This window comes from Prionailurus viverrinus, chromosome B1, assembly GCF_022837055.1.
Source record: "Prionailurus viverrinus isolate Anna chromosome B1, UM_Priviv_1.0, whole genome shotgun sequence".
NCBI lineage: Eukaryota > Metazoa > Chordata > Mammalia > Carnivora > Felidae > Prionailurus > Prionailurus viverrinus.
This window is the reverse complement of record NC_062564.1, coordinates 156,384,788-156,408,005: the sequence shown is the minus strand read 5'-3', so window position 1 is coordinate 156,408,005 and position 23,218 is coordinate 156,384,788. Positions and strand designations below refer to the sequence as shown.

Sequence of the window (23,218 nt, the reverse complement as noted above, 5' to 3'; positions counted from 1 at the left end):
ATTGTTTATCCTAGCATTTCTCAACCTATTTGACTATGGAGCCTCATACACTTAATTCATGTCTGCAGAACTTGACTTCAGTTAAACACACTTTGGAAGATGCTGGTCCAGATTATCTTTGGCATTATTTATTTTTGATCTTTAATTTCATGATTCTTTAATTTACTTTATATGCTTGTTCAGTCACCAAGAATGTCTAGGATAGATGCACTTCAGTATCTCCATAATTCAGTGAGATGGATTTATGCTATGTATCACCCACAAATAAAATAGTGCATCGACAGTGGTCCTTCTTTAAGAAGACTTTTTTAGAGATCAGCAGTATTTTATATGCTATATCAGAGAGAGAGAGAGAGAGAGAGAGAGAGAGAGAGAGAGAGAGAAACAATTCCTCTGATTTATTAACTACAGCATGGCAAGTAATCCCTTATTCCACAGTCATCACTCAGGGAAAATGAAGGTTTCTTTAAGACCTTCCTTCAAAGTCACTTAAATGAAAAAGATGCATTTTTTTTTGAAATGCATGTATATATAAGAATTGCCAATAGTTGCTTTGCATAATCTAGTGATTCTGATAGGTTGCTTGAGTAAGTACAAGTTAAACAGATGCACGGATGTACAGGATTGTAAAGTTCAAAGGAAATGCAAACTTGATTAACAAAAGTCACTGTCGGAGACTAATTGTAATTCTGCAGCATATGAATCCTTGAATAATGTCCCCTAAAAGGTCAGCCAAAAGTCCTGCTTCTGTCTACTGTTCCCTTGAAGAGAGTTTTCAAATTTAGGTATTTCCTGGCATCATAAAAGTCAGAGCTATAAAGCATTTTTTTTAAAGTTTCTTTTACAAGTTAAAGCAACATGAAATTCATGAGAATAATTGTTGAACCTTATTTAGTCATTAAGTAATAAAGAGATTTAGCTTTTAATTAAGTTAACTAAGTGTAGTAGTACATGTGAGTGAGAACTATATAAATTGTATACATCCCTTTTTTGTTTGCTCATTTCATTGTCTTAAATTTATCTTTTGAGAAAATATTTCTAAATTTGACCTTTTTTCATATATTGATTTAGCATATTAAAGATTTACACCAATGTTATTAGTTATGCATTTTTAAATAATTATGTTAGTTTTATTATAAATATGGGATATAATTTCCCAAGAGCATAGCAGAAATAATGAATTAGTACTTAGACATTTTTCTAGCTCTAATGATTAAATGATTGCTTCAATAGTGTAATTTTTCAACTCTACATAATTAATGACTCTGAATAAGCAATTAAATTATGTTTAATTTTGATAACTGTTATGATTAAATAATTACATATTTTGTTATTTCTAAAAAATTAATTGTTTTATCGGCTGTGATGTTGATTGAGTTCTCATTTAATTTATTGATTTTTGTTTTATAGGAAACATTTCTAAGTCAAACAAAAAGCCCATGTGATAGCATTGGGAAATCTCTGTTTATTGCATGGCCAGGAATAAAAACTCTGGTCTAAGTACAAGGGCAGTTATTATTAACAGATTCAAGAAATCTACCTAGAGGATCGTCATTATTGATACTTTCTGACAGGAAGTTTTCTGTGGCATACTACACTTTTGTGTCTCTTTTGTCCTCCTATAAAATGCTCAACATTTTATTAACGAGTTGAAGAATGACATCAAATGTAATTTCTCCTTATTTGCAGAGGACACTTACTTGATAGCAAAATCATACATTTCAGAATAAATTCCAACATTGTTCTCTTCAGGCCATAAAATTTGCATGAGTTGAAGAGGTTCATGGCATCTGATTTCTATGAGTCAAGAAATCATCTGAGGAATTACTATATTGACATGAAGTGGGTTTGGAGCTACTCATGTAGATAAGACTGAGGGGGTTTAATTCATTTGGCAGTTCTGATCGAGGGCTTACTGTATGTGTTGCTCGGGTGCTCCTGTACCTGCAAGGAATTTATAGTACCAGCTGAAACAGGTATATACAAATGACTGAAGTTCAATAGTATATTGCATTTCCTATGCATTTGATCCATCAAAAGTGGCAGGTTTGTGTAAGAAAAGAACCAAAGTTATTTTAACCGTGGGCATCACTTTGGAAGTTTTAGGTTTCAGTTACCTTACCACGGTTTGACATTGTGGTGGTGTCATTAATGAAAATTAATCTTATCCAGAATAAAGCAGTTATGCTTGGTATTGAACAGAAAGAAACTTAAGAATGACAGCCATTCTTAGAGGTCCTAATTATGAAAAATTATGATGGTGAAGAAGTTCCAGATCATATTATATAAAGAAATGTAGAAAAACTGTTTAGCCTGAGAAAGAGTATAAATATTTGGGGGCATGACAACTTTGTATAGATGTCCTTAGATGCCATGATCCATGCTTTACTATTCTGTGTCCTGTAACTTGTCCAGGATGTTTGTGAGAGTTAGTGCAACTTTCAGAGCACCCAAAATTACATATGTGAATGTACAAGAAACTTTAAGCTTTTCCATTGATATGTGAGACCTCCCTAGATTAGTAATGAGAATTGTTTTTAAATTTTTTATATGCCTTTCATTACATCAAAGTGAAAACTTCCAGCTTTGTAAGGGGAAAAAAAAAGGAGAGATAGCTCTTTTTTTTTTTTTTTCATTTCCTGCTACCAGGTGGGAAGGTATATTAAATTATGTTCCCCCCTCCCCGCCCCCTGCCCCGTGACTAAGTCACTTCCTACAGCTAGAGGAAGGTGCATTAGCTCTTTCAGTCCAACAGATATTGCTTAATACATTACCAAACAGTAGAGCCCAGTGTGTTATTAATACACTGTTTTGGTTTTCAGTATATAACTCACAACTACTCAGAATGGTGTTTTGAACTGTAAGTCCTTCGGTATGATGCCTTCACTAGAAATAAAGCTAGTGCAAATTATGCCTGTGTTTAAACCCCGTGATTCATATTTAAAATCCTAGTGAAAGTAATGACTCCAGTCAAATGAAAGGACCTATGACAGACATTGGCAATTTATTAAGTTAGATACTCAAAGATGTTGCATATTCTGTGAGAAAAAAATGTTGAAGTTTTGTACTGTGCTCAAAACCAGAATCATAAGACAAGGAATTGGCCTGTTGATCAATGCTATCTTTTAAAATGAATCTTGACTTTGTGTATCTTCTATATGGAGAAATTGCATTTATCTTACCATGGTGAAAAAAGTCAGCTTGAGGTACTTGTTAAAAGTACTATTAGAAAATTTATATCTTTATTCTGTAGTGATCAAAAGAAGCTATATTCAGATTGTAATTTTTATTTCTACCTCAATGGATTATTTCTTGTCCATCATTTCTTAAAGACAGACAAGCTGACTTTTTAATGTTTCCCCGTCATCTAAAACCAGCAGAGAATACTCTTAGATATTTTTGTACTTTTTCTCAATATGTAAAAAAAGCAAATATTATTGAAAAAATAGAAAATAATGATTACCAAAAAGAAGGCAAAGCAAATCAAACTTGAAAATCCAGAGATAAGACCCTCTTTATTTTCATATTCACATAGGAATGTTTTTAATCAAAATGATCATAATATGGTTATTTTCCAATGCATTTGGCTCTTCATTTTGCATTTATTTATGTTATATTGTTTGAAATTGCCAGGAGGGTAATTTTTGAACGTGTATCAAGATACTAATCTTTTTCTTTTTTATTCAAAAAAGCCACAGCTTTCTCTTTTTAACATTCTGTAATTATTCTTCCCTGGGTACTTCAGTGAGATCGTGTAATAAATATTCTTTATTATTATAAAGCAGAGCTGTGGGGAGAAAAAACATGGCATATTCAAACGAGTATCCTGGTAGTACTACCAGAATAAATGTATATTCTTAAAATACATTAACGAAACTTATATTCTCTGGAACGTGGACACATAATTCTCCAATTAAACTTTTACAAGACAGAATTAAGGTTATTTAATGAGCAAAAATAAATTTCTATGATACAGAAAGCTTAAATGTGAGAAAAGGACTAGTCAAAAGTGTAAAATATGGTAGATATAATAATGAATTTTAAAACCTTAGTAAATCATGACTGCCATTTTATTAGACTTTGTTTCATAAACTGGAAGACCTGGCAACCTGATAAATCTGGCTTTTAATATTCAGTGGTTAATTTTTTAAATCAATTATTCCTTTGTCTCCCACTGCACCAGTTAGCTAAATTTGTCTTAAGGAATGTAGAAATCTGGCGTAATGGCAAAGTAATAATACAACTGAAAGTAAAAAAAATCTAGACTTAAAAAGTAAAAAACTATTATTTTAAATGTTTTTAATATAATTTCAAAAGGGAATTTTGAACTGAAGTCGAAGAGGTTGGGAATACGGTTATTTAAGATATATAGATTTAGCTGCCTTAACATATTTATCTTATTTCTATTAGAATTGATTATGGTTGAATGATAAGTAAATACGATTTTTATGATATTCCTTTTTATCATGTGTAAAAAAGCAATGCAGTTTTTAAATGTAACCAAACATTTTGAATCTTATGAAATAGTAAAACTTGATAATAAACAGGCTTTTATTTTGCTATTTAAAAATATGTTCCATCCATATGAGGATTCTTTTCCCCCACATTTGTTTTGTTTTGTTTTGTTTTGTTTTGTTTTTGAGAGAGAGGGAGAGAGAGCACACACGGAAGGGGCAGAGAGAGCAAGAGAGAATCCCAAGCAGGCTCCATACTCAGCGTGAGCCCAATGTGGACTCTATCTCAGGACTGTGAGATCACGATCTGAAGTGAAATCATGAGTTGACCGTTTAACTGAATGAGCCACCCAGGTGCCCCTCCTTCACAATTTTTAATATTAAAAAATTTTTTAGTGTTTATTTAGTTTTGAGACAGAGAGACAGACAAAGCATGAGCGGGGGAGGGGCAGAGAGAGAGAGGGAGACACAGCATCTGAAGCAGGCTCCAGGCTCTGAGCTGCCAGCACAGAGCCCAACTTGGGGCTCAAAGCTGGGGACCGGGAGATCATGACCTGAGCTGAAGTCGGTCGCTCAACCAACTGAGCCACTGAGGCACCCCCACAATTTTTGACATTTAATAAATGTTCTCTGAATAACAGAAAACAATAGCAATTTTAAAATGTCTCCATTCTACTGAGAACGATTTATGATATAATTTTACTTTTAAAGGTAATTAAGTATTACTGTTTTTCTTTCAGTAATTATAGAAATTATAACACAGCAATAATCCAGGTTATTTTAACCACAAATCTCTTCTTCCTAAAATGACAAACCACAGTTCTCTATTTTTTTTCTCTTTATAAGGTTCACCATATTATAAAACACAGTGTCCCATTATCAACTTTAATCAAGTCCAGACTCCTTGCTGGATCACACAAAAGGCTATAACTGCTTACCTCTTTTGACGTCTGTTAAATAATATTAGTACTTGATTTATAGGTTGCAATGAAGATTGAAGGAAATGATGCTTGCCAAGTACTAGTGCCTTTATTATATAAAGTAAGCACTCAAAAAAATGTTAGATATCATTATTTTCCATTAAACTGTGGGGTCTGGGAGGCTTTTTTCTTTGTGATATTTATCCATGGCTCATAAAATTGTGCCTTATTTATAGTCAATGTTAAATGAATCAGTAAATGAATGAATCAATGTTTCATAGATGGTATTTTCACACTATACCTTGCTCCTGCTTATTTTTGAGTTAGCCATCAAAAGCATAAACATTCACTACTTCTTAACATTTATTCTACAAATATGTATTTAGTAATCACTCAGGACCAGGTCACTTTCTAAAGTTGTCAATAGGTTAAGATATATTTAGTTATTTTAGAAATTTATTAGTTTGACAGATACATGTTGAGTGCTTAATGTGTATGGACCGGGTATTGTAGAGACGGTTTCAGAACGGGTTCAGGTTGGAAGCAGGGAAACAAGTTCAAATACAATGCTGATAATCAATTAGAGAAAATTATTTGAGGTCCTGACATCCATGGAGCATGAACCCATATGTAATAGTTTCAGTTAAGAAAATATACCTGTCATAGTGCTTTTAGGATTTTGCATTCAATACTGAAAAGTAATTATGTAGTAGAGAGTATAATTTTTATGAAAAGGTATGCTTCTTCCAAAATACTGTGATGGAGGATTTTCTTTCTTCGTAGGCAAATCTGGATCTTTATAATAACTGTCCTGTCAAAAGTGTAAAATTAAGGGTAGTGATGCAGTGGTCTTTCGGTTATTCCTAATTACTACTTTCATACATTGGGGCAGCTAATGATTTGAGTGATAGGTTATGAATTGAAAATTTTCTGTGCTTGCCAGTTCTCAGACTTACAGCTGAACATGAAAGGAAAGAAACTGAGTCTCTTCATTCATTTGACCCCCCAGGTGAAAAATCCCAAGAGAGGAATCTTCTAGGTTTAGCTGCTATGACTTAGGGAGACAGGCCCCTCACACTTCCCAGAAGGAGAAGTTGCTGCTGTTCTGGGCAGACAAAGTGGTCCAGGTGGTGTAAGTTATCATTAAGATGTGTGCTGTTTTGAATAAGGAAGTAAGTCTGTGTGTATATATATTTTATGTGTGTGCATATATACCTATATATGTTTATAGTTATATACACACATATATAAACATATCAAACTCTGCCATTTTACATAGTTTCTATTTAAAATGCATTTTAAGTTTATTTTATGGAAGTTTATTTTCCATGGAAAACCTGGTGAAAAGCCTATTTAGCCTATTTAGTTATTTAGATATTTGTGTGCATATGGATAAAATATGTATATTCTTGGTTTTATCCCAAGGAGGTAGCTTTTATCTTAATTGGTAGCCTTATCTTTCAAACCATTTTCATATAAATGTGTACATTATTTGCCTATGCATTTTCTAATAAATTCTATATAATTTTCTCAATTAGTCATAACTTTGAGGCAAAAGGGAAGCAGCGTGTTTTGTGTTCCCACACGTCATCTTAATGTTTATATGTAGATTGTGATGTTATATTTGTAGGAAGATAATGGGCAAAGGAGGAATTTGATAGGGATCATTATTGGATATAATTAGTGAGAGTTACAAAATTTAAGTTAGAGATAGAAATGTCAAATTTTGTTTTGCGATACTGATTTGAGATGTTGTAGTTGTATTGAAAGAAATGAAAAACTTTGGGGAAAAAATGGAAAAGTATTTATAATTACATCAACAAAGAGGTCTGAACAAAATGTGTAAATCAAAAATGCTCATCAGTTGCCATGGCGGTGGTATATTGATAAACTAGTTGAGGAATAGAAAGCCAAGAGAGTAAAAGATAGGAGGTGGTGATGATATGGCCAACATAGTGATGATTTGAGAAAGTAGATTACAAAGGCTCCTCTCCTCTCAATGTCCCTTCTGCTCCTGCTATATTTCCCAACATAAAGACCTTTCAAAGTTGAGAAGAATACTAAAATAAACTGGAGAGAAGATTAATTAATTGATTAACAATGTTTGAGAATTCCTTTATAAGAAAGGAAAGGGCACATGCTTCTGGTATAGCCTACTGTTCGTGATGAAAGTATGTACTCAATGAATATTTGTTGATAGGGTTGACTAAAAGGCTAAGGTTTCCTAAATGTCTTGTGGTTGTATCATATAAAAGTAATAGATAAGTCACCCTAACCTTGGAGAAAGCAACTTTATCATCTTTTCTTCACTCTGTACTAAACAATCCATTTCTGGAAATAGAAACCACAGTGAGATATCACCTCACACTTTTTAGATTGGCTATTATAAAAAAAGACAAGAAATAACAAATGTTGGTGAGGATGTGCAGAAAAGGGAGCCCTTGTGTGGTGTTGTTAGATATGTATATTGGTGCAGCCAGTATGGAAAACAGTATGGAGAATCCTCAAAAAATTAAAAATAGAACTAGTATATGATCCAGCAATTCCAGTTCTGAGTATTTATCCAAAAAAAAAAATGAAAACAGTAACTCAAAAAGATATATGCATCCCTATGTTTATCACATAGTGATATAAAGCATTATTTATAATAGCTAAGAAAGGAAACAATCTAAAGCGTCCATCAATGGATATATAAAAGAAATGTGGCGCACACATGCAGATGCAAACACACATACACACACACACACACACACACACACACACACACACAGGAATATTAGCCATTAAAAGGAAATCTTGCCATTTGTGATAACATGGCTGGACCTTGAGGACATTATGCTAAGTGAAATAAGTCGGAGAAGGACAAATACCATATGATCTTACTTATCTGTACAATTTAAAAAAAGAAAAAGCAAGTTCATAGATACAGAGAATAGATTTGTGGTTGTCAAAGGCACAGGGTGGGAAGGAGAAATTGGTGAAGCGAGACAAAGGGTATAAATTTCCAGTTATAAGTAAGTCAAGGAGGGAATGTACAGCATAGTGACTATAGTTAATAATACTGTATTACATATTAAACATTGTTAAGAGTCAATCTTAAATGTTCTCATCAGAAAAGAAAAAATTTGAACTATATAGTGATGATTGTTAACTAGATTTATTGTAATTATTTTGCAATATATACAAATATCCAATCACCATGTTCTATACCTGAAACTAATATAATATTTTATGTCAATTATACCTGAACAAAAAATAAGCTGAGATTAACATTGGAAAGGTGCAACTGAAAAATATTCCACATTGTTAGCATAGCATAATATATAGAGATGTTGAATCACTATATTGCATACCTGAAATTAATATAACTTTTGTGTCAACTATACTCAAAAAATAAAATTCCACTATTGGAGGGAGTCTTTCTAGATTAAGAGACCATTAGTAACCATATGTAAGGGGCACTTGGGTGGTTCAGTTGGTTAAACATCTGACTCTTGATTTACATTCAGGTCATGATGTCATGGTTTGTGAGTTCCAGCCCCACATTGGGCTCTACCCAGGCTCTGCGCTGATATGTTGGAGCCTGCTTTGGATTCTGTCTCTCTGCCCCTCCCCCACTGGCTCGCGCGCGCTCGCTCTCTCTCTCTCTCTCTCTCTCTCTCTCAAAATAAATAAAAATAAGCTTTAAAAAAACATTTAAATACTGGATCTAAACTTTCACTGGATCCTTTTTGAAAAAAATGAACAATAAAACAACAAACTGGATAGTGGGTGATATTAACTAGTTATTAAATCAGGTGTAAAAATAGAATAATGGCTAAATAGAAAATATTTTTAGATATAAGTACCAAAGTATATATGAGTTAAAGGTCATTCTAAGTGTAATGATTTCAAAATACTTTAGCTTCCACTCACCCTCCAAAAGAGATGACAGAGTGAAGGTTTTTAGCAGTTTTTATGTGTAGCTGATGGCTATAAACCCATGCTTTGCATTTTTCTATTTACTTTTCTTGTTGGAATTAATTCTTTTAAAACAATAAAGGTAACCAGTATTGTTTCCCACTTTTCCAATACCACAAGTGGATTTAATAGTCTCATTTTCATTTTCATGGTAGAACACTTACCCAGCCATACTTTGCATTTGTGTTTCTCTTCTTTTCTCTCAGAAATGTGTAGTATATAACTAATTGTAATAACAAATATTTGTTTTTACTGTGTGCCTTGTGTACTCTAAGTGATTGACTTCGTTACCTCTTAATCTTCACAGCCACCCTATGATGCAGGTAATGATTCATTCCCTTTACATGGGGGAGCAAACTGAGGTGCAGAGAAGTTAAGTGGCTTGCCTTAGGTCTCAAAACCAGTGGAGGATCAGGGATGGAATCCTTGGCAGTCTAGCTGCACTGCTGATGTTTTTAACCACTAAACTATGCTGCTCCTATCAAATAGTTTATTCTAAATACCTGGAAGTTCTAAGTTAATTACATTACAATATAAAATGGACTTACAGGAACACAATTGTTTAAGGAAAAATTATGTTAAGAGCACTACAAACAATTATAGGAATAAAGGAAGGGTTTATTTGAGAAGAATTTTTAATGGTTGAGGTTGTTTATTCGGGAAATGGGGCACAATGGCATATATTACATACTTCGTATGAAGCCCTCTATTACGTGGAGATAAGACTTTTTTTTTTTGATGTTGTAGTGACCCAAATAGAATACAGACTTTGAACTCTGACTCAATAAGCTATTGTAACATATATAAAATTTTTAAAATTATTAATCAGGAATGTGAATAATCTGCCCATTACCTCTGGGTTCAGAGAGGCCAGGACAGTGGGTTCTGAAGAAATTAGCATGATTTATTGGTACTTCCAAGTCTTATTCATTTCAATTTATCAGCATGACCTTGCTAAGACTCTTTAAAAAGCTTCTAGTGTTCACCTTGAGTTCTCTGTTCTGCCTTGGTTTGAAGAGTGGTATAGTTTTATGGCCTTTTTTCTCCTTTCAGTTTATATTTGCTGGAGTAGGTCAGTCTCTGGTTTCAACTTTTCCTTCAGTCTCAGTCTGAATTGATCGGAATATTTAAGGTCAGTGGACCAGAATAATTTGTCCTTGGCCCTTTTACTTAAAAGTAGAAATATAAAGACTAGATTTATTTTATGAAAATAGGAATCTTTTTCATAGTGAAAATAGTGACTTCTTTTCTAAAGCGAATTCTTTTATTGCCTGATGGGTGATATTAGCTGAGATGCAACTAAGGTTTGACATTCTGATCTTAAAATTTGGCAAAATGAAATCTGTTTATTGCTCAAAAATGTGTCAAGTAAAATAAAATACTTTCATCAGCTGTAAACAGATGCCACAACTGTGTGCATTATATTATTAGATTGTTAGTATTGTGTTAATTTTACTTTAAGCCTCTTCTAAGAAGTCTTCCTCTGAGACATGTATTTCACTCTCCAAATATGTATTTGTACCCATAGACTATCTTTTTAAATAGTTTCTCAGTCCTTAAATGATGATAATGCAAGATCCATGCCACAGAAATTGAGCTGGTTCCTGTTAAGTATAAGCAGATACTGTATTTGGTTTAAGAGCATTTTGTAGTTCTCAGGTGAAGGTATGTATCAAAATATGAAAACGCCCATTTTACCCATCTTTCTAAAATTGGTGATGTGAAAATTGGGTATTTTTAATTTGTAGAGGGTGTGTAACAGAGCCCTTTGTGGCCATGTCTGTTTAGACAAAGCCTGCCTTGGCTGTCCCAGCAGACCATTGACCCCACTATCTCCTCAAGATATTTGTGTATAGGTGGGCTATGCGAGCCTTCTTATGGGAGTTGTGTATCTGGCAGAGAAGACAAGAAGTGGCAGATTTTCAATAAATGATGATTAAATGTAGGGAGAATAAATTATTTTGAGTATAGTCTTTTGGGTGCAGATATAATGTTCATGGTAATGTTCAAGTTTTGAAGTAAAATCCTGAATCTATTAGTTAATTTGGTTCCTTTTATTAATTTAAGATTTAGTAATAATAATTACATTTTTGTCAATTTGGTTTCTTTTATTAAAGATTCAGTAATAATAACAATCTAATAATTTATTAATTATTCAATCCACACAAGTATATATGTGGGTGCTATTTCTGTAGGAAAACATAACACTAGAACATTATTTATAGAATGTGATACTTATGACCAATGGAGAGAGGAGATTATATGAATCTGACCATAATTTTCTTTCTTTTATTCATGGTAAATTCCTTTTCTTTTTTCTAAAATTTTAAGAACATAAAAGCTTTTGCCCCTGATCAAATTACTTGCCTCTAGTATGTATTCTTATTGTTGTCTAGTTGTGTGATTATAGATTTCTGCATTCCAAAACAATGATATTGGAAGAGAGTGCATTTAAGCCTTAAGAAATATGTGACATAAAATTCTTTTCAGAACACTTAGGCTACTTCAAATGCACTGTCTTCTGGTAGTTCATTAGTGAAATGGAACATTGTTTCTGTTAATGCAGTAAAAATGATTCCACATATTAAGAGGAAGAATCCAATATTATTTTTTCCTTAAAGAGGAAAAAATAGTTATGTAACTAATGGCCATCTACAATAGCTTTTTTCATTTCCATAATACTAATCATAGTTTTTATTTCATTTTTGTAAGCATTTTGTAATACTCTAGTGAAGCAAACACAATTCATTCCATGGGATATTCAACAAGGTCATTATATTAAATAGCTTCTTCAGTTTTTGCTTCTTAATTTTCTTTGCTTGGTCTCATTTTAAATGAAAAACAAACATTAAAATTTTCCTTGCAGTTTCTCTCCATAAAGAAAACTTCTTGCAAATCCGTTTTATTATTTACCATCAGCAGGAAAAAGACTCGTGTAAAAAAATAATCAATTAAAATATCATGTCTGTGAAATCCTGTCCTGAAAAAGATTTTTTTGTTTGTTTGTTTGTTTTCTGTTTCACACAACCAGTTGAAACATCAGGTATTTTTACCTCAGTGAACATTTTGAGGCTTTATTTCAACTTACTCCTTGGTATTTGATAGCTTGGTGATACAATTTACTGACACAGTATACTGCTTTGTATTTTTTTTTTCAGTAAAATGTTGGTCATATTATATGTGCAAAGATGATTGAATTAGTCAATTAAGTGACATTAATTTTAAATCCTGTCATTACAAATTCAGTCCATTATCCACTGGCATTAGCAAATTTTCAAGCTTATTTTATCATGTTAATGTGGGACAAGTAATGGTTCATAGCCTTCTTTATCAAGTGATTACATTTTCTGATTTTACAGTATAAATGTCCTAAATTAAATTGATTTTTTTAAAGATCAATATGTATTTCAGTTTGTATATTATCATTAAAATAGTTTGGACTAAGAAAAATAATAAAAAAAATTTTACATGTATTTAATTTTGAGAAACAGAGTGAGACAAAGAGTGAGCAGGGGAGGGGCAGAGAGAGAAGGAGACACAGAATCTGAAGCAGGCTCCAGGCTCTGAGCAAGCGGTCAGCAGAGAGCCTGATGTGGGGCTTGAACCTACGAACTGTGAGATCATGACCTGAGCTGAAGTTCGATGCTCAACTGATTTGAGCCACCCAAGTGCCCCAAGAAAAAATTTTAAGGGCAAGAATTGCAGTACAATTAGAACAGCAGTAGAATTTTTTGTTAAATTGAATAACATCACATGTTGATATTTTTTCCATTATCATTAATGTGTATCTGTGAAGGGATACAAAAAACGAAAATAAGAGCTTTTCACTTATAAGGTCACCAAATTTTAAAAATATTTAATACTATTTTACCATTTTTATATGTGTTTTAAAACAACTATACTGTTATATCTATCTATATCTAAACCTAAATCTATATATCTATATCTATATATCTATATCATGTGTATCTATATCTATCTACCTTGGTTTCTTGCTTCTTTTATGTTGTAAGTATTTTTAAGACTTTTACACTTTTTATATCAGGGATCGTTTCATTTAGGCATCAAAAGCCACGTGTGTGTGTGTGTGTGTGTGTGTGTGTGTGTGTGTGTGTTTGTGGCTATTTGGCATTCATGACTGGCGAACCTCTTGATAAAAATACACAAATATCGCAGTTTTCAGACACATGAAAATTGTCAAAAACCAATTAAACACCTTGATCTCTTTGGGAAGAAAGGCAAGAATCCAGAATTCATGGAGAAAATATTCAATATATACACATTGGAGCATTTCTATGAAAAAACTTACTCTAACAGAAATTGGAAATAGTCCCTTACACGTGACATGTGAAGGAAGTTACAATACTGCCAGTGATTCAGGTACTGACCTTAGAACTAGGGTGATTAAGTACAGGCAGTTTGCTTAGCTTTAGTATTCTCCTAGTTATGCACAGGTATGCAGGTGAGAGTTGCTGACAGAAATGTCCTCCTTCCATCCTCTTTTAACCATCCAGCTTTAATCCTGACCATGTTCATGCTGTGGATCAAGAAATCAAGTCTTAGTTTTCTCATCTTGGTCTTTCAGCAGCCTTCAATACCGGTCATCTCTTCCTTGAAACATTTTTTCTGCTTTTAGGGCACCACTTCCCTTGTATTTTTCTGGCATCTCTCTTAATTTTCTTCAATAGTTTCTCTCTATTGTCCCCAATCTCAGAGATGCCCAGAGCTGTATATTTGCTACTTTTCTGTTTTCTGCCTGTATTCTCTTCTTTGGTGATCTCTTCTAATTTGACATTAAATCTTATCTAAGTGGTGATTCCTCCCCAATTTTCATCTCTGCCCAAACATTTACAACAACTCTGGGCTCACCTATGTAGACACTTTGTGAGACATCTACACTATGACTTGTAATAAATACCTCCACCTTAATATGTCTAATGCTAAACTTCTGAAAGGTTTTCTGAAGCTTTTATAGCCTCAGAAAATTGCAGTCCCTTCAGCTGCAAATGTAGAAAACATTGACTTCTTTTCCTCTCCCACCTCCTATTCAATTCACAAACAAATCCTATGGGTTCTCCCTTACATACACTGAAAATTCCACCTCATCTCACTGCTTACCCTGTTACTACCTTGTAACTAAAATGCGTCCTCACTCACCTGGATTATTGCCTTGTCTTTCTAACTAGTCCTCCTGGCCCCTGTAATCTGTTCCCAACACTGTAACCACAATCATCATTTTAGAATGTGTCATGAATTGTAGTGTGCCCAAGATTTTCCCGTGGCTTTCTAACCCATGTAATAAAAGACAGTATGAATGATAGCCTACAAAGTTGTACCAAAATAAAGATTTAGTTCCCTGGTAGCTATCTGATCCCTTCCACCATTTTTTTTTTTTTCCTTTCTCTACTCCAACCTGTTAGTCTCCTTGCTGGTATATAAAATCCTTTCACCTCTTGCCTGAGGGCCTTTGCACTTGTCCCCTCTGCTGAGAATGTTCTTGCTAGAGATAATCCACATACCTTGCTACCTTCATTCCTTTAGGTTTTTTTATTGAAATGTCACTTCTTCTTATTGAAAGTTTCTTTTGTCATACTACCTAAAACTTTTTAATTCTTACACAGTTTTATTATTACTGCACACTATGAAACATATGCTATATTTTATTTAGCATGTTTTGTTACCTAATTCCCTCAAAGTCAGGAATATTTGTTTTGTTCATTGCTTTGTTCCCAGCACCTAGAAAAAATGCTTAGCACATAGGAGAGACTCAATATATTTGTTGAATTAGTTAAGTATTTACTGGACGAATGAATTTTAAATCACTTAGTACATAATCAGTTCTTAGTATTCACTCTTATCCTGTTATTTTCATTAATGTACATAGTATTATATATAATACTGATTAATCATTTTCTGCAGTATTGGTTTTCTATCTTGATCGGATTTCTATCGAGAAATATCTTAAAAAATGACCTACTTGTACTCTTGTATCATAGGATAGAGGGTATTTCTTTCAGTCTTTTCAACAAAATGTATGAGAGGTAGGACATAACGGGAGATGCCTGAGGGCGATGCCAGTCTTTGCCCCAGGTGGCCTTGGGAGCTAGATAGTGCCATGTTGTGATGTTAAAGATTATATATATTTCTAAGGTAACTTTGAATATAGTTTACAGTATTTAATCCAACATAAGTGCTATTTATTATGGGTAGGCATCTTAAAAGTGACCAAAATTATTAGAAAGGATGATACATGTGAAATTCCCAAAGAAATTGAGATTATTCAGCCTGAAGAACAAAGGGTGATGGCAGCCCTCAAGTATATGACAGAGGGCATGGACCAAATAATTTTTATAGCTACCAAAAAGAAAAGAACAAAAGAAATTAAGAAATGGTCTTTGGCCCAAACTTCTTATGAGTTATGAGCTGCTAAGTAGGAGGATGTGATATTAATAAAATTATCTTCACATGGTAGTTTTTTTTAAAAGAAAACCTCTTTGTTGAGAAGCCTCCAGAAACTAAACCCTAAGAGGGTTTTGGATATTAGATGGGTAAACATAGCTGCTGGATACAATATATTTCAATGGACTTTTCTCTGTTAGAGTTATGAATAGTGAAGGCTACAACCCTTCAGACATTTAATGCAACAGTTTTTAGGATATGGTTACTTTCAAAGCTCTTCCTCTAGAGGATTAGCAGCATGTACTTGTGTTATTTCGTTCTCTAAACAATAATCTGAGGTAAACGCTGTTTTTATATTCATATTACCAGTGAAGAAACTGAGGCTAAGAGGTACTGTAACCCACCAAAGGCCATGAATCGAGTGTTCTGAAAAGGAGACCCTGGATATGAGCCCTCGTCTCTTCTTTCCAAGAGGCAGTAGAAGGTTGTGTGCTCCGCATGGTATGTTGAGCGCAGCTGCTTGGGTTGAGTCCTCAGTGGCCCTTTGACTTCCTGTGACTTTTTAAATGTCATTGGCCTTCATTTCTTATGTTTGTGGAATGGAGGAAACTATTATCTATGTCATTTGTGTGGTGATGGGTGTATAAAGCAGTGCCTGGTATATAGTAAGTACTTAGTAAGTGGAAGGGGTCAGAGAAGAATAGCTACATATTCTGAGAAGAGAGAAGGAGCTTTGTTTTGACTGATTGCATGATTTTAAAAAGCTTTATTGAAATATTTGCTTTTGGTTTGAGTCTTGAAATACAAACAGCGTTAAGCCAGTCGAAGAAAGTAGAGAGCAAAATGAAGTGGTTAAGAGCATGTGCTTTGAGGTTAAACAGGCTTGATTTGTAGTCCAGGCCCTGCCAATTATGAATAAATTTCTCGGCTTCTATTGCTACATCTTAAAATCAGGGCAGTAATGATAGCTACTTTCATGATGTTGTGAGGATTAGATGAGTCACTGTATGTAAAGGGCTTACAACCAGGCCTAGCACATAGTAAAACCAGCTACTTTATTGTGAATTTGCCTGTACTTTAGGACAGATACTCTGAGAGCCATGAACGGTATGAATTGGCAGAGAGTAGTGGGTATATAGGAAACCGATAGATTTCTATAAATTAAAAATTAGAAAAAAATGTAATTAAGAATACTGCAGTGTGATGTTGTTGTTGCTACTGTTGTTAGAAATAAGCATAGGAGGGGCGCCTGGGTGGCTCAGTCGGTTAAGCGGCCGACTTCAGCCAGGTCACGATCTCGCGGTCCGGGAGTTCGAGCCCCGCGTCAGGCTCTGGGCTGATGGCTCAGAGCCTGGAGCCTGTTTCCGATTCTGTGTCTCCCTCTCTCTCTGCCCCTCCCCCGTTCATGCTCTGTCTCTCTCTGTCTCAAAAATAAATAAAAACGTTAAAAAAAAAAGGAATAAGCATAGGGGTGCCTGGGTGGCTCAGTCGCTTGAACATTTGACTCTTGATTTCAGCTCAGCTCATAATCCCAGGGTCGTGAGATTGAGCCCCACGATGGGCTCTCTGTTGGCTCTGCGTTAAGTGTGGATCCTGCTTGAGATTTCCTCCTTCTTCTTCTCTCTCTGCTCCTACCCCCCACTATCTCCCTCTCTTTCTCTGAAAATAAATAAGGAAAAAAAAGCATACATTATGAAACCTGCATAATTGGTCATAAAATTGAAGAAAGAGATCCAGAAACAGTTAAAGGACTTAGAAAATTAACTGTGTGCGAGCTGAAGTAGAGAAGTTCTCAGAGGAAGGATGTGTTTTCTTTTATGATACAAGTGTATGTTTAAAAATCTCTTGGGGCACCTGGGTGGCTCAGTCGGTTAAGCGGCCGACTTCAGCTCAGGTCACGATCTCACACTCCGTGAGTTCGAGCCCCGCGTCGGGCTCTGGGCCGATGGCTCAGAGCTTGGAGCCTGTTTCAGATTCTGTGTCTCCCTCTCTCTCTGACCCTCCCCGTTCATGCTCTGTCTCTCTCTGTCTCAAAAATAAATAAACGTTAAAACAAAATTAAAAAAAAACTCTTTATTTTATGTATATAAGGTAAATCTATGTAAGGAAAAATGATTACTTCCTGGACACTTCTGCTATATCTCAGTGTCTATTATTAATGCCTATTTCTCAAAGCTTTGTACAGCTATTTACCAATGAAAACCTGATCCTTTTTATATTTTAATTCAGAGCATAACATTTGTCACCAATGCCTCCTGAGTAGCTCTTACCTTTTCCCTGAGTTTAAACTCTGTATTATTGACAAACTGTCTAGCTTGAGGAATTGATATATCTTATTAGAAGTTTATATTGAATGTGTTACTATAACAGTGGCTTCTCTCACAGTTTATTGGCATGAGTGGCGTTTGTCCTAACAGTTTTAGAGGAGATGACTGTGATAATCATAATGTAAGACTGGTGATGCCCTTAGAGATGTCCTAGCTTCCCACTCCGGTGAGGGGAATTTTAGGTTTTTTTTTTCTTTTTTTCTTTTGACAGAAAGAGCTTGAGTGGGAGAGGGACAGAGAGAGAGAGAGAGAAAGGGAGAGATAAAGGGAGAGAGAGAGGGAGAGAGAGAGAGAGAGGGAGAGAAGGAGAGAAGATCCCATGTAGGCACCACACTGTCAGTGCAGAGCCTGACGTGGGGCTTGAACCCACAAGTTGTGAGATCATGACCTGAGCTGAAGTCAGATGCTTAACCTACTGAGCCACCTGGGCGCCCCAAGGGAATTTTCGGTTTCAATTGTTGAAACAATTACCGTGTTTTTGAAATTGTATTGTTGAAAATGGTTATAATCATTCTTTCTAAGACTATAGGCAAAGTTATTAGCCTAAACATAATTAATGAACTAAATTAACTAAATGATTATAAACTTGATAAGAAGCAAAAACAAGTATATAATTTCATCTGAAACACTCTGAATTTTTATATCTAAATCTTGTATGATCTATCTAAATTTTATATGTAAATTGCATATTTACTCCAAAAGAATTGAAGATTAAACTTCATTGAAGTAATTTCATGAATGATGTAATACAAAATATCAGAAGTGATTATATAATATTCTTCTTTTACTTATTAATAAAAAATCCAATGATATCTATACTTCATTTTATCAGGTTTCCTGAGACAAAGGCCTCGATTTAAAAAAAGATCGATTGAATTAAAAGCTGGTAATATTTAGCTAGTTAGATACACATCAAAACCACAATGAGATTTTTTTTTTGATATTTGAAGAAGTTTTGCTGTTTGTTGCCAAGAATTTTTCTGGTAGTGTTACTCATCTCTTGAAGTGGCTACAGTTGTGAGCATATTGGTTATGATGCTCAATATGTGTGTCACTTATTTCTGTCTTTTGTGAATATTGTGGATGTATTTTTTCTTATGAATCTCTCACTTAGTAACTGTGTTGTGTTGAGAATGTTTTACATTCTTTGTGCTGCAGACTTATCACCTATTGAATGATACTTGTGTTATATGATTTATAAATTATGATTTTAAAAATATGTATGTAAAATATCAACTATAACATTTAATAGGTTAAAACTTGTCTATTTGCTAAAGACAGTTCTGTGTTTTCAGATGGATGACTTCTTTTAATCTTTTTAACAAACTTTTTTTTAATGTTTATGTACTTTTGAGAGAGAGAGAGAGAGAGAGAGAGAGAGTGAGCGAGCAGGGGAGGGCAGAGAGAGAGGGAGACACAGAATCTGAAGCAGGCTCCAGGCTCTGAGCTGTCAGAGCCCGACGTGTGGCTTGAACTCACAGACTGTGGGATCATGACCTGAACTGAAGTCGGGCGCTTAACCTACTAAGCCACCCAGGCGCCCCTTAATGTTTATTTTTGAGAGAGAGAGACAGAGTGTAAGCAGGGGAGGGCAGAGAGACAGGGAGACACAGAATCTGAAGCAGGCTCCAGGCTCTGAGCTGTCAGCACAGAACCTGACAGGGGGCTTGAACTCATGAACTGCAAGATCATGACCTGAGCCGAATCTGATGCTTCACTGACTGAGCCACCCAGGCACCCCTCTTTTAATCTTCTTAATAACACTTTAAGATAACTTGCAGTGTTGATTTTACAGATGAACAAAGTGAGGCTCAAACACTTTAAGTTCATTGCTGCTAATATCAGAGGTAGAATTTGTAATCAGCACAGCCAAGCTTTATGGGCTGTTTATTATTACATATGTATTTTATATGTTTTATGGATTATTTGTGATAAATAATTGGGGGAGTGGTCAAACTACTTAATAATGGAATATCCTGTTATTGTGTGGTAATCATACATGAAATATGAAGTATTGAATATACAAGGCAAGATTCTGTTATGTTCATTTTGCATAAAAGCCTTTTGTGCATCTATGTTGCTATCAGTTCTTTTTTTTAATAGTATTTACCTCATGTTTTTTAATATTTAATTGCACAATGTGTTTCCACAGGGCATTAAGTTTGTTAGAAAGCAAGACTTTCATGTTCTTTATTTTTACGCCACACATAATATTGCAATGTCTAAAGTAGATTTCAAATAAATGTGGAATGAATGAATGAACAAATAAGTGAAGCCATTAACACAGATGGAGAATCTGAGGACACTCTAAGTGTGGGTTACCATGTATACAAACAGGTTGGTGTTACAGGTGAGGACAGGACATTTGAGAGATCACCAAAATTCAGAAATAATGGTAAAGTTACTGTAGTGTGATGTGCCGTGGCCTTTTCTCTTTAATAGTATCTCAATGTCATTGTCAAGTTTTGAATAGCTGTGTTGTGATTGATATTATAATAGATGTAATAAAGAATAATCCTGCAACTATGTTCTTCAAACTCTTTTAGCAATTATGACAAATCTTACTTTAGCCTTAGGTTGAATTTCTAGAGGGAACATTAAGCAGTAGGATATTCTCTAAATGACCCTCTACCCACCCCCGCCCCCATATTTATCTGGTAAAGAAAATGGAAGATGAGATGAGCTGGGTATTGTTGGCTAACACCATTATGCTCAAGTCATAAAATAATGGCTATGACATTATGACTACCATGCAAATGCTACAGCCTAGGCATCTTCCTAACTAAAGTTGTTCTGAACAGAAACGAAACAAAACAAAGAAAAAAAAAGCAGAAAACAAAAAAGGGAGATTGCAATGTTGAGTTTACTTGACTACTTTGGAGATCACAATGCAAAAAAAAAAAATCTTTAATGCTATCAACTACTCAGAAGCATAACTGGCTTTTCTAAGTTGGAAAATCTAATTTGCTTTAGCTCTGCAGAGCTGCTGAAGGGACCCATGCTTTGGGAAATGGAAAGGCATAGAGGAGACTCTCAGCAAACACAGGCTATTTGATGTTCAAGATCATTTAAGCTAAAATACCTCAAAAAGAATCCTATCCACATATTGGAGGCAAGGAAAGTGTATCCTCTCCGGTGCCATCCCTGCCCTACATTTTCAAGTGGTCCAGGTGTCCTTTGGAGGGATGCTGTTGTGTGTCAGGAACTCTTAGCTTTTGAATCAGCAGAGTTTTGAGGGAGTGCTTTAGGGCCATAAATCTAAAGTTGATTCTGCTTCAAAACTGAAAGCAATTCCAAGAACTCAAGCTCTGCAGCCCAGTATTTCCATTTCTAGCCTAAAATGGATAGAACTGTAGGACACCAATTGGTGTCCTTGGAAGTGGCAAATACTAACCAAAAAAATTAATTTGCCTTATCTTCTGAGTCTCTTCCTAAAATATTGGGAAAAAATAGTCTTTCTGTTTCGTATGGTTAGAACTCTGTATAATGCTTGCAACATGTTCAGTACACAATGAATGTGGATTGATGTGAGTAATGATGACAGGAAGAAAGATGATATTTATAGGGCTTAGAAAAGTAATTATCTTAACTCTTCTTTTGAAATTGATTATAATCTTTTTTTAATTTTAAGTTCCAGTATAGTTAACATCCAGTGTTATATTAGTTTTAGGCATACAATATAGTGATTCAACACTTCCATACATCATCTGGTGCTTATCAGGACAAGTGCACTCCTTAATCCCCATCACCAATTTCCCCCAACCCCTACCCTCCTCCCCTCTGGTAACCATGTTTGTTCTCTATAGTTGAGAGTCTGTTTCTTGGTTTCTTTCTCTCTCTCTCTCTCTCTCTCTCTCTCTCTCTCTCACTCTCTCCCTCTCTCTCACCCTCTCCCTCTCCACCCACCCCGTCTCTCTCTCCCCTCCTCCCTTCCTCCTTTTCTCTTTTGCTTTTTATTCTTTTGTGATTGTGAAGCTCATTCACTTTCTCAACAAATAAGACTATTTATTAGATAACTGATTTGAACTAGGGCTCACAGTTTACAGTTTGATGATAGCAATTTCATGATATGCTAGCTACCCTGAAAAATAGGGTAGTAGTATTAGGGAGGAAATTAAGACATTTTATTTAATTTAATTATTTATTTATATTAAAATTTTGTACTGTTTATTTTTTAGAGAGAGAGGGACAGAGTGTGAGCGGGGCGCAGGTGGAGAGAGAGAGAGAGACAGAGAAAGAGAAAGAGAGAATCTGAAGCAGGCTCCAGGCTCTGAGCTGTCAGCACAGAGCCCGACACAGGGCTGGAACCAACAAACCGTGAGATCATGACCTGAGCTGAAATCGGATGCTTAACCAACTGAGCCACCTAGACAGCCCCAAGACATTTTGTTTTTTAAGAAGACATAACGGTGTTTTAGTTGCTTTATTTTAAAACAACCCTTTTCCTGGGGCTCCTGGGTGGCTCAGTCGGTTCAACGTCCGACTTCGTCTCAGGTTATGATCTCGCAGTTCGTGGGTTCAAGTCCCACGTCAGGCTCTGTGCTGACATTCAGAGCCTAGAGCCTGTTCCCAATTCTGTGTCTCCCTCTCTCTCTGCCCCTCCCCTGCTCACATTCTGTCTCTCTAAAAAATAAACATTTAAAAAGATAAAACAACCTTTTTCCTTACAATATGTATAGAGTCAAAGGTTCTAGTTGTCTAGAAAGCCACACTTTTATGGATTTGAGTGGCAATAATTAGGCTAGTTTTACCATCAGCTGCATAAACATCAGTGTCTATTGACCCACCGTAAAGGCACAAGTGGAATGCAGCCTGGCACGCTGCTGTCTGTGCTGAGTTTTAATAGTGCATCTGTAAGATTTTTCCCAGTGGAAAATAACAGGATGTCGCCTTGTAATTTTTTTTACTACTGTATAATAAAATATAGCCATAATAAATAGCATCTAAACAAATAAAGCAGATTTGGACTCAATCCATTTTGCCTTCATCACTTAGTATGGCCCAAGCTTTTAAGTAGTTGTGTATCCTAAATTGGCTTAATTGGATCAAGTTGCATTTGACTTTCTTTGCCTGCAGTGAAGTAGAGAAAGGTTTTCGTTTTATTTGCTATTTAATATTTAGGTAATATTTTCAGTATATTTGCTTGTGTACTCCATTG

General features: G+C 34.9%; 1 protein-coding gene across 11 annotated transcripts in view; it reads left to right on the top strand.

Moving 5' to 3' along the window:
- The window catches only part of ADGRL3 (adhesion G protein-coupled receptor L3), an 828,952-nt gene that overhangs the window by 147,776 nt on the left and 657,958 nt on the right, over positions 1-23,218 (top strand). Inside the window, exons 1-2 of one of the 11 annotated variants that reach the window (XM_047856538.1) lie at positions 17,814-17,824; positions 19,629-19,635. The exons of the other annotated variants lie outside the window; for them this stretch is intronic. The gene's annotated coding sequence lies outside the window, so the exon portion shown is untranslated. Of the gene's footprint in view, positions 1-17,813; positions 17,825-19,628; positions 19,636-23,218 lie in introns of those variants that run through there. 11 annotated transcript variants of the gene reach the window in all.